Here is a 12,222-nt window from a genome sequence, read left to right as displayed (position 1 = left end):
GCGGTCACTTGAAGGCCCTCGATCGTCCGCTGGCTGAATGTCCGGCCGATACGAATGAGTCTAGACTCCGAACGCCGCGTCTCTCGGGTCGATCCAAAACGTCGTAACGGGACGGGGCGCTGATGGATCGGGAAGCCGGTCGACACAAATGGACGTCTGGGCTCGTTGGCTGATGTGGGGATCGTGTTTCTCATCCGGATCGGGGGAGGGGGGGGGGGGGGGGGGGGGGGGGAAGACGAAACGAGCTCCTGATCAGATCTCCGTCCGGAGCAAAGTCGCCACAGAGAGAGGATCAGGACAGACCCAACCTTGGCCGTGTTGATGCAACACGGTGTTATAAATCCCGGCTCGACCTGCCAGGACAGCAGGCGTCACGTCTTCAGCTCATGAGTCTCACGAGCGGAACAGCCAGGCGGCTTCTCCGGGCGCACGACTCTTTTTCACTGCGTGTCATCTGCACAAGAAAGGCTCGTCGGGAGTTCACTCCGACTGTTGCTCGGCGTATAAAGCAGAGGAGAGAAGAGAAGCAGAGAGGCTGAAAGCGGCTGCCGAGGTTTCCGTGTCGAGCCCAACAACTTTTTCGCAAACTCTCCTTCCTTCGTGTCTTCGGCGAGCGAACTCCTGCCGCCGCGTTTAACTCGACCGAGGCCGCCGGAGATCAGTCGGGAAGCGGAGTTGAATCACCGTTCGAGTAAATGAAGCGCAGTGAGAGACGCGGAGAGGAGCCGCCGTGTGAAACACAGGGAACATGAAAGAGAAGGAGGGATTTCAATGGGAGGACGACAGAGGGAGGGAGGGGGGGCCGGCGTGTTGTGACTGCCCCTTTTATCAGCTGATATATATGCATGAGGATTTCCTCATCATCTCCGCCGTCGATTTTCCCCGGCCCTCTCATATTTGACTGACAGCTCACATCAACACCAATAAACCTGCACATCATTTCGGGAAAGCTGCCCATCGCGCTGAATGGAGGCGGAGAAAAACGGAGGGAAGAAAGTTAATTTGTTTTTTTTGTTTTTTTTTCCCGGCGGCTGCCGACGGCGATAGCGGCCGTCTCTGTTTGCCTCCCGTCGCAAAGTTGTAAATTAGAATTGTGGCTCAGTGGTGAGCACGGGAAACGCGAAAGCTCATTTTCAGCGGCGGCGGAAATACTTGGCAGCTTTTTATATTTAGGGTGTCAGGAGTCTTGCGGGGAGCAAATTGCGCACAAATGTGAATTATGGAGAGAAAAAAGGAAATGGCTGTCATTTTAAGGCTGCTTTTTCCTCCAGAAATGTTGACTCGCTGCTCATCTCGGCGATACGGCGGCTTTTCTTTTTAAAGACACACAGTGCTCCGTATTGTGATGCTCTGAATAAACGAGGAGCGACTTCATTAGAGGAAAGCGATGAGGCCAAGCAAACCGAAGAACAGCTCTTCCCACGGAGGGAACGAGGAGCTGCTCTAATTGCAGGTTATATTAACACTCGATCCCCGTTCCAGCTCTTCTAACCTCCACCTGATGGCGACGAGCGCGGAAGAGGAAACCCTGCGAGCGAGTGTTTAACCGGTAAGCCGAGGCCGCCTGCTCCCCCCCCCCCCCCCCCCCCCCCCCGCACGTCAGCTGTTGCAGACGACTTGATTTGCGGTTTCGCATATATTATTTAAGCAGCGATAAAGAGATGAATTAAGAGACATAATGCTTATCCGGACGGGCCCGGGCCGATCCAGAGAGCTAAATATACGGCCCCTAATGCATATTTTACATAGGCGAATATGAATAAGTGCTCTGCTGAGGACTGCGAACAGCCAGACGAGATGCCGGATCAAAGAAATCCACCTGCGGTGCCTGAACCAATGGCGGGATTAGGCAGCGCACCTCCAATTTAGCCCCGTCACAGCTTAGAGTCACTGCTGTAAGACACCCACACAAACATGTCAGGGGGGATTTTTGGTTTGCCTTCCAACGCCGGTGACAAGCAGAGGTCTGCACGCGTCCTCGCTCTCAGGCGCCCGAAGTCTGACGATTCGGAACCGACGCGACATCAAGTGAGTAATTACTGTATCAGAGACGGGCCGGAATTGAAAAAGAAAAAGAAACGAGGATTTAGCCGGTCTCGTCTCCACTTCGACTGGCAGGAGGTCTGGGCGACCTCGCAGTGCACGTATTAGCGCGCTTAATTGCAGAAAATCGCGAACTTGTGTGAATTCGTGCAGGACCTGACAGCTCATTTTGTCCAACGCCGCCGAGCCAAATCAACAGTTCGTTCAAGGACGGAGAGAAAAGGAGGTGGCGGAGGAACCCTCCAGCGTGTTGGGCTAAGTGGAGGGGTGGAGGAAGAGGAGACAAGGGCACGCCGGAGGACGGCGGGGGGGCGGGGCAAAGATGCAAAGATGGGAAACAAAGAGCAACTGAGCAACCGAGCAACGAAAACACGGAGCGATCAGCGGATGTTGCTTCGGAGCGGCGGCGGCTGGATGACACAATCAGAAGATGTTAGTCACAAGCTACATCCCTCAAACCCCCGAACTCCCCATTAAGTCAAGTCGGATAAAAGCATGACGTCTAATCCTCGACACGAGCCGGAGAGCGAGAGCCGCCGCGAGGAGGGACTTGTAAAAAAAAACACCAGTTTGGGGCCAAAAGGGAAGTGGAGAATTTACTTTCAGGAGAAGGAAAACATCTTCAGTCACAGCAGAGAGAGAAACCCGGTGGTTTGGGGTCTGAGAGTCCAGCGGGTCAGACGCCGCAGGAAGTGGCAGAGTCTCCGCCGCCGTCGGCCGCATACAGACGAGACGGGCCGAGGAGGGAGGTCTGAAGGGCGCCGCCATTTGTCTCGGCTTATTCAGCAACCAGGGAGCGGAGAGGAGCGGCGATGGGAACGGGGGGGGGGGGGGGACACAGCGGGCTGCAATTTGCAGCACCTTTCAGGCTATTAACCAACATTATGTGTAATTTCACTGGAGTCGTATTTTTCCCACAATTCATCCCAAAAAAATTGGCAGAGCTCCAAAAAAAAAAACAGAGCGACGATGTGACGGCAATACCAAACCTGAGAGACGACCTCACATCGGATTCACAGACAAAAAACCTTGTTTGTGTCGCGTTTGATCGTCGGACGCAAACTGAAATCGGACAGTTAGGTTTACTGAAGTGGCTTTAAAGAGACTCAGTGATGGAAAAGTGAAGCTCACACTTCAGCTGATCACAGAAATCCATGAACGATCACATTGGCGAGATGCCAAATCCAGGATGCTGGCGTCAAATTACACATATTCGATGCTGAAAATGGCCGACCGGTCAGAGGAAACAGAATGAAGAAAGAGTTATTGGGTTATTCAGAGAACTGAGGCCCAACATGTGAGAAAAGCCTCAAATATCATAACAACGTCAATTTAAAAGGTTTGTTTCCATCCAGCCGGGTCTTTCCACAGAAAAACAATATGAAACAATAAACCTGGTGAAGCAGAGGATTCAGACCTGAATCCTGCAGAGCTGAAACCTTCCTCCTCCATAAAAAGGATCACATATGGATTCAGCACAAAAAAAAAACAAACAAACGTTCCCACAACAAATATTGGGTTTGCAGAGGTCACCTTAGACCCAGCTGGTTGCGCCGTACGGCCGCCAAAAACGACTTGTTCCTCAAATACTGGCGCGGTTTAAACCAAATATTTACGGCCGCCGAAAGGACGGGGAACGCTTCCAACATTTGTCGTGCGAGCTGTTGTTGTGCACGCGTTCTCCGCGGAGGAAAATCGAGGTCACGCGTTTATGATGTGGCCTTTTTCCTAACGCCGCCATCGGAGGGAAGCTGCATTTGAGAGCCGCAATCAGATTGAACAGCGCAATACTCCGGCTGATTAAGTCATATTTCAAGCTCAATAACAATCACACTGGCCAAATAAAGGCCAGAGAGAGAGAGAGAGAGAGAGACCTAGAGGAGAGGCAGAAGCTTCCACAGTGTGAAGGAGGAGCAGGTGCTTCAGCGGCGGCGGTTTTTCAGGGTCTCTCGCTCCTCTTAGAAATTCAAAAAGCCTTTTTTTTTTTTTTTTCCCCAGAAGCCCTCCTGTCTGCCTCAGAAGGGTCCGCAGGCCTTATGTTTGAGTCTGTCCCAGCTGCAGAGCGTGTCCCGCAGTGCAGTTTATGGCTGTTGTGGAAGGAGGAAGCAAAAAAGTGGGAATATAAAGTGAGGAGAGAGACGCGGCCGCCATGCGGTACAGATGCTGAGATTTCCACAATCTGTCACGCGGCGGCAGGCTCCGCTTCTCCATATTTGTCTGTTTCTGCCGCTCTTCTTCTCCTCTGGAATAAATTCAGCCGCTTAAGACGAACCCAGAGGGTTAGCACATTAGAGGGGAGCCTCCTGAGTTTGGGCGGCGGCGCCGTCCTTCATGTCGCCCTTCCCGCCGCCGGCCGCGCCGCGCCGAACATCTCCTCCATTACTGCCCTTGACACCGCGGCCGATTGGATTCTTATCTGCCATCTTGCGGGCCGCCGCTCGGCCCGCGCTATCGCTCGTCACGGCTTAATTGAATCTGGAGTGTTGGAAGTGCGGTGATACACTGACCGCGCCGTGTCATCGCCGCCGATAGATAAGGACGGCCGCCGCAAGGACCGAGACCACCACCAATCACGATGGCGACGCCGCGATAAAGCGCTGACAGGCCGCTCGGGCCGGGCCCGAGTCCGATTGAGAAATAATGGATACCCTCCATTACCGGGAAGGTGGGGTTCATCCCCAATAATCCAATATCTCCCATAATCCTGCTGTGCTTAGCCGGGTAATTTGCGGGGAGCTAAATCAGGGGAAAGTGGGGCAGAGTGCCGCCTCATGTCTGCTGTTTACGAGAAGGATGCCTCTGACGCTGCACGGCGAGAGGAAAGCAGGAGGACCCTGACAGCACAGATCGCCAAATCTGCTCAGTTCGGACGGCGTCCTACCGCAGCAGACCGAATCCCTTCTTCTTGCTCTTCTTCTCGGGGTCCTCCGCGGAGTCCGCCTGCTTCTTCTTCCCTTTGCTCTTCTTGGCCTTCTTCTTGCCTTTGCTCTTCTTCTTCTCGTCCTCGGCGTCCAGGTCCTGGCGGGACGAGCTGCTGGCCGGCGTGTCCCGGCCGGAGCTGTTCTCCGACAGGTCGTCGTCTGAGGAGAGCCACATGTGGATTGTTAACACGTGTCAAATCCAAAACCCACAGATCTTCAGGTGTCGCTTTCACATCTGCACGACTACGAGTTGGACGGTTGGGAAAAACGCTGCTGCAGGGATAAAGTTGTTCCCGCAAGTTGCTGAGTGGGTGAAACGGCGTGGCATTTCATTAAGGCACTCAGGCTAAGCGCTGTCCCTTGGCAGGCCCGGGGCTCGTCCCCGGTGCCAGGCCGTTATAAAAGCTAACGGATGTGCGCTGGCAGCCGGCTCGCTCTCCAAATGGAACGAGACCCGATCCGGGGCTACAGCTGCGCGATTAGCGTCTCCTCACCGTCCTCCGAGGGCCCCTCGTACGACTTGTCGATGGCGATGCGGAAGCTCTGGTTGCAGCCGCGCCCGCGCACCACGTGCGGCCGCGGCCGGTGGAACGGGACCTGGACCTGGACCCGGCTCTGCTTGGCCTCCGACATGGCCGACTGCAGGCTCTCCAGGGAGCTGGACTTCCACAGGCCCAGGGTCGGCCCCAGGGCGCCTCCGGCGGCCGCCGGCTCTGGGGGAGGAAGAGAGGGAAGAGTGAGGACGGAGGGAGGAGGAGGACGATGCCGTCGCTCAGGCAGGGCGAAGGCCACCGCTGATTCAGCAGGAAGGACGGAAAGACGACTTCAAGACAAGAGGAGAAGACAGGAAGAGGAATCTGCCCGATTTTCAACACAAGCAAGCTCCTGTTCGGTCGTGTTTCTACGACAACGGGTCAGCCGACCCCCCCCTCTCCCTCAACTCTTCCTCACCTGGTGCCGCTCGCTCCCGGCGCTCCAGAGCAGGAAGAAAAGAGGAGGAAGTGAAACTGAAGCGGCGAGTTTGAAGGAGGAGGGGGGAAAAGTGAGCGGAGCGTCGCCGCCTTTTAAGTCCCAAATTGACTTTCTGAGAGGAAGAGGGATTTATGGGGAAGAAGGGGTTATAAATAGAGAGTCGGGGGGGGGGAGTGGGGGCGCTCAGGAATAAAACGCTCAATTTGAGAGGCAGGATTTGTGTCACAAATGTAATTACGGCTGTCCGGCTCGAAGCCTGATAGAATTAAGCTCCCTGCCAGTGCAGAGAGAGAGAGAGAGTGTGTGTGTGTGTGTGTGTGTGTGTGTGTGTGTGTGTGTGTGTGTGTGTGTGTGTGTGTTTTTACAGCAAACTGTGGGAATTCTGTTCCAAGTTAAGAAATTAAAGTCGTGATACTGGCGGTCTGAGATAGCGGTGTGTGTCCTTGACCGCCTGGGATGAAACAGCAGACGCAACATGAGCTCGGGTGGCTGTTTTCTCAGGAAGCCTGTGTGTGTGTGTGTGTGTGTGTGTGTGTGTGTGTGTGTGCGCAGGCCAGCCCGAGCCGCCCGTCCCGCGTGTGTCAGGCGGCTGAGGCCGGAGGTAAATGAATAATGAGGGTTTAATGGGATGGATGAGCGGGGAAGAGGTGGCTATCATCGCCAGCTCGATCCAATGGAGGGTGAAATCAGCGTTTATCACATATCGCCGCCCGCTGCGCCGGCAGATGCTCTCGCCGAGCCGCTCGCCGCGCCGCTGCCTGATTGCCACCGATTCAAGCTGCTGCACAGATTTGACAAACAGCCTAACAGCCGAGGAACGTGGCGGGACGGCGGGCGATGCCCTTCGCAGCTGTAACACACTCACGCCGACTCCAACGCCGGCCGGTCCGGACGACGGACGGACCGGCCGCATTCAGAATAAGACTTCACAAACTCAAAACTCAAACTTAAGTAGCTGAAAGCATGAAAAGCATCTCAAACCACTTTTACGTCGTTCTTTGACAACCACCAAAACAAAACTTCCTCCAGCTCCGTCCAGCATATCTGATCAGCGGCTGATGTTTTTAATCCCCCCCCCCCCCCCCCCCCGCCTCTCCCGCTGCGCCTCGACACAATAACGTGTCTGCTTTTGTTTTCCTTACTCCAGTCGTGGTGGTAGCTCATTTAAGTTTTATCAGCGAGAAGTCAGCGACTGCAACAATCCATTTTATCTTATTTCACTTTGTCCTCTTTACATAATTGACTGCAGCAGAGAAACAATGGCGCTCTTCCATTTGGTGGGGCTGTCGCTAGAGGACATCTGCAGCGAGCCCAGCCCAGCCGAGCCGCTCGCAGCTCCCGCGTCAGCGCCTCGGCCCACTTTCAGCTCTCAGCACGCCTCTCTGGATCCTGGACGTTTTCATTTGCTGTGCATGAAGTAAGAACGGAGAACAAAAAAGCTGCATATTCAAACACTAAAGCACAAAGAGCAGCATGAAGACCCCAAAGATACTGAAGGTTCTCCGGTTTAAAGTTACGATGTAAATCAGCGAAAAGTCAACTTTAACTGTTCCGATCACCAACATCCACTTGAACAACGCGATTTGGCTCGCCAAAAAGTGGGAGTTAAGTTAGAAAACAGACGGGGATCAGAAGCAAACAGTCATTTCCAGAGGTAACTGTGTTTGTTGCTAAACAATGCGTGACTTTTTTTCTTTTTTCCACGGAGAGAAACGCAGAACGTACCAATTACCTGCGCGAAAGAGCCTGCATTCCTCACTAAACACATACACAGCAACTCCCAGGGCCAAGGCCACACCCGTGTGCACACAAACACACATCCATGCGCACACAAACACACCGCTGTGTGACCTGGAGGCCGGGCCTTCGGTGAACGTGATCATCATGATCTCCAAAGGTTCATTCATGATTAAGACGTTCATATTTATCGTATTTTTTTGTCTTTTTTGTGATGCACTTCGGTCACTTTCACATCAAACGATCGGGATTAAAACCTCCGCAGCTTCTTGACATTTTGGACTTTCGAAGCCAAAAACCTGCTGCTAATTTCTAGACTTTTTTTTTTTTAAGGATCTACACACACACACACACACACACACCTCACACACACACTCACAGCAGGACCTGAGCGCTCACCTTTCAAACTGGACCGCATTGTGCTGCGAGCAGCGAGCAGCTTCGCTCCAGACTGGCAGAGATGTTGCCAAGGTTACGAGAAATTGCCCCTTTCCTTTCAAACTGCCGGCGGGTGACGATGGCGGCAAAGTGCATGTGTGCGTGTGTGTGTGTGTGTGTGTGTGTGGGGTTGAGTTGTTGTCAAGGAGACACTTCAGTCTCTGGTGCGAAGGGGGGCTTGGAGCTCCTGGCCATACTTCTTTAAATTGGGTACACAATCACACAGGAGCCAGATATGTTTACACACACACACACACACACACACACACACACACACACTTTTCAATCTAGCATCCAATCTCAGGATCAGCCAATAAAGCCTGACGCTGTTGTTCTGCAGACCTGTAAAACAGCCCCTGACCTGCACTCCGCTATAAAAAAAAAAAAAAAAAAAAAAAAAAGCAGGCGGACAGAAACAGGCGAACCTGTAAAGAGCGAGCCGGATCTCGGCGTCACCCCGGTCCGTAAAGGTCGCCCAATTCAATCCGACACGAGCATTAAATACGGCGCTTCAAGGAGCAGAAACGTTTAATTCAATGCGCGAATAAAGGAATGGGCTTAATGATCCCGTCTCAATAAATGTTTATGAATCCACGAGAAATGCTTCATCTCATCCCTGGACGACTGCGAGGCTGTGAAAGGTTTCCTGCAGCAAACATGGGAGGATGAATGTCTGGAGGGCTTCAAAACAAAAGGCCCGAACTCTGAAGATGAGAAGCGGCGCCTCGTGACGTCTCGTCCTTTCACCGAGTTTGGGGACTGCGAGAGAAACGCTAAACGTCATTATCCGCCATCGCTCCAGGAACGAGGACGGCCGTGGAGCCGCCATCGTTTCCTAATCTTCTGACAGACCTGCCTTCAAACCGAATCACTCCCGACTGCCGGAGGGGCCACTCAAAGCAAATCCAATCCGTGTAGCGGCCAATCAAAACTCTCCTCCGATTAAAGCCGCGTTCGATCATGAGGCGTCCGCCGTCACGGGGGCCGAAGACGGAGCCGGGCGGAGGCGCGGCCCTGCCGGTAATGTGTTTAGCTGTTTAGATATATGAGTGGACGTATGGGCTGTTTGTATTTCGCCTGCAGCCAGATGAATGGCTTTAATAACCGGAGGGGACTTAAAAGGCCATTTCATAATTACTGCCTGCTGCTGCTGCTGGATCACAGAGAGGACGGCAGCGCGTGGACCAGGGAGGCAGGAGGACCAGGGGCACAGGGAGCTTCATTAATTAAAACTGGCTTCCTGTTCACATTGTGGTCACTTCCAAGAGCGATGATTTGACGTTATGAAAATATCGACATTTTCATCACGTTCGCTCTGCAACACAACAACGAAGACCTTCCAATCTAAAGGTCGTGACAGCTCCAGGTCACTGTTCCACCGGACTGAATGTGACTCCTGATCTGAAACCGTCTTCATCCGACGGTGGGAAAAAACATGGCCGACCACAGTCCAGCTGAAGCAGACTGCAGGCAGCAGTGTGTGTGTGTGTGTGTGTTAGTGATAGTGTGTGTGTGTGTGTGTGCGCGTGTGTGTGTGTGTGTGTGTGTGTGTTGGACGAGCTCCCAGGTGTGTTGTAAGAGAAAGGGTAGCTCGCTGCCAGGGGAGATGTTAAGACTCTGAAAGGGAGAAATGGAGGGATGAACGGAGGGATATCTGTCCATTACTCTTCAAGCTGTCTGCGGGGCGCATGTACACACACACACACACACACACACACACATAGCCGGGCCGGGCGTAGCAGGGTAGAGGAAGCTCCGAGGCTGAGCATGTTCCCCATAATCACATAAAGCTGGAACAGGCACAGCTGCAGCTGAGCGGGGAAAGAGAAAAGTGAAGATTACAGAGAGACAGAGACTAAAAAAAGGATCAGCCTGTTGAGAGAGAGAGAGAGAGAGAGAGAAAATAAGTGAGTGATCATGAGCGGAGAATTGGATATGGAGAGAGACGAAGACGCGGGGATGAAGTTTTTGGGATTGAGAGGCAGCTGGAAACCGGGGATGAGCCTGGCAACAAAGAGCAGGAGACGGAGAATAATCAAGGGAGAGGCGATTGGGAAGAAGGACGAGTGGAAGCAGAGATGAAAGCGGCGAGGAGAGAAATGGAACTCAAAGCTCGATTGAAGACGGAGGCTCTTAAAACTGGAGAGCGGAGACGGCCGAGGAGGAGGGAGGGAGGAGCGAGGCGCACCTCGCAGGAGCTTCGGCCACAGAGAAAGAGGGTTTTAGCCAGATTAAAGAAGCCAGCAGGCCTCTTAAGACCATCCCGCTAATGAAATATGTCAAAGCCCATAAAGAAACACTGAGGCCACTTAGGAAAGGAGGGCGGCGGCGGCGGCGGCGGCGGGCGCAGGAAGCTGGGGCAAATCCGCCGCATCAGCAAAAATGGAAAACACGCAAAAGCCCTGTCAATACGCATTAGCCGGGACGTCAACTGCCAGAGGAGATGAAAAAAAAAATACACACATAAAAAAAATTAAAAAAAACCAAGAAGAAAGGAGCGCCGCAGCTAAGAAATGGATCGCTTTATTACCGGGGGCTGGGAGGGTTATGGAGGTGCTTGGAAATGCCGGGAAAGTCAAACCGTGAGAGGTGGAGGGGGCGGAGGGGGTGGAGGAGGGCGGAGCAGGTGGGGGAGGGTGGGGGAGGAGGGTCCACTTGTGGGAATGCTGAGTGCGGGGGATTTGAGGTCAGCGGCGGCACTCCGGTCGTTTGTATTCCACCTGCAGAACGCTTCGGAGAGGGCTGCCGCAGGTGGATTTAACAGATCGCTGCAGCGCTGTGTGCGTGTGCGTGCGTGTATGTGTGTGTGTGTGTGTATTACAAAGTTGGACAAGATAGTTTTGGTCTTTTAACGAGACACTGAGTTCAATAACACTCCTGAGGAGAACAGTTAAAACGGGCGGGGAGCAGGAGGAAGAGGAAGAGGAGCGTCGACTCGTGGGGTCCGTCTTACCTCTCCTGGGTCGGATCAGCGAGCCCACGTTGCTCTCATCCGCCACTGAAACACACAACGGCAGAGGAAATCACATCACGACACGGCGTGCGGGGAGAGTCTGGTCCCTGCTGCCGTCCGGGACAAAATGACAGAAGACAGAGAGGAAATGAAACAGAAGCAGAAATGAATGGAAACCAGGAGAAAGTGAGATATTGTGATGCTGGGAGAAAATGAGAACAGATAGAGGTGAGACAATGGGAGAAAATAATAAAAGGAAAAAAGAAAAGAAAAGAAAAAAACGACTCCAAACAGCCGCCTCGTCGAGCGGGAACTGCGGTCGCTACCACAGGCAGTGCACCATGGGATACAATAATGGGTTTTCATTACGCTGCTATTTCTCTTAAATAATCCTTTTCATTTTTTATGAGGTCAATTTTCCCGGCGGACAGATGAGGGCGAGGGAGGGAGAGAAAATGAGAGCGAGGCAGAAAACTGGAGGGACAAAGCCAAAGAGGCGAAAAGTGACAGATGCAGAGCGACCGGTGGCGGCGGCGGCGGCGGCGGCGGCGCAGGGAGGGGAAAAAAAAACCAGTCCACAATGAATAAAAGTGAAGCGGAAATCAAAAAAAGCACGGTTTATATATTAAAAAAAACCTGCAGCGGCCCAGACAAAGACACAGCAACACCTTTTTTGGGGAACATGTGCCAGATAAAATAAAAATTAAATATTTTCAAACAGAGAGAGCGGCCGCACGACCCTGGCAGATAATGAAAAGGCCCCTTCTTGCTGCCGAGGGGAGATAAAAGTCTGAATGGCCGGCGGCCAAGTTTGTTTCTGCTGCCGGAGAACAAAAAGTCTTTTAAAAGCTTTTCGCTCCAGACTTCTGTGTGTTTTTTACCCTCAACGCCGTTTAACTGCGACACAACAGAGGCGGCGGAGCAGCCTCGGGCCTTCGCCGGCCCAGACCGGAGCCTCTCGCGGGCCCCGTTTTGGCCCGAGGGCTTTATGTTCGACACACACGGTTGAGGACTTGTGACCGAGGCGGCTGACGGGACTGCCAGATCCGACCTCTGACCCCCCGATGCGAAGGGTCGGCGTCGGTGAACGACGCGACTGCGGCTGAAACAAAGCAGCCGGTTACAAGATCATCGGCTCGGTCCCACGAGGAGCAGAGT

General features: G+C 53.2%; 1 pseudogene; it reads right to left on the bottom strand.

Moving 5' to 3' along the window:
• The window catches only part of LOC115383649 (uncharacterized), a 105,691-nt pseudogene that overhangs the window by 38,454 nt on the left and 55,015 nt on the right, over window positions 1-12,222 (bottom strand).

This window comes from Salarias fasciatus (assembly GCF_902148845.1).
Source record: "Salarias fasciatus chromosome 23 unlocalized genomic scaffold, fSalaFa1.1 super_scaffold_20, whole genome shotgun sequence".
Taxonomy (NCBI): Eukaryota; Metazoa; Chordata; class Actinopteri; order Blenniiformes; family Blenniidae; genus Salarias; species Salarias fasciatus.
This window is presented reverse-complemented; position numbering and strand designations above follow the sequence as displayed.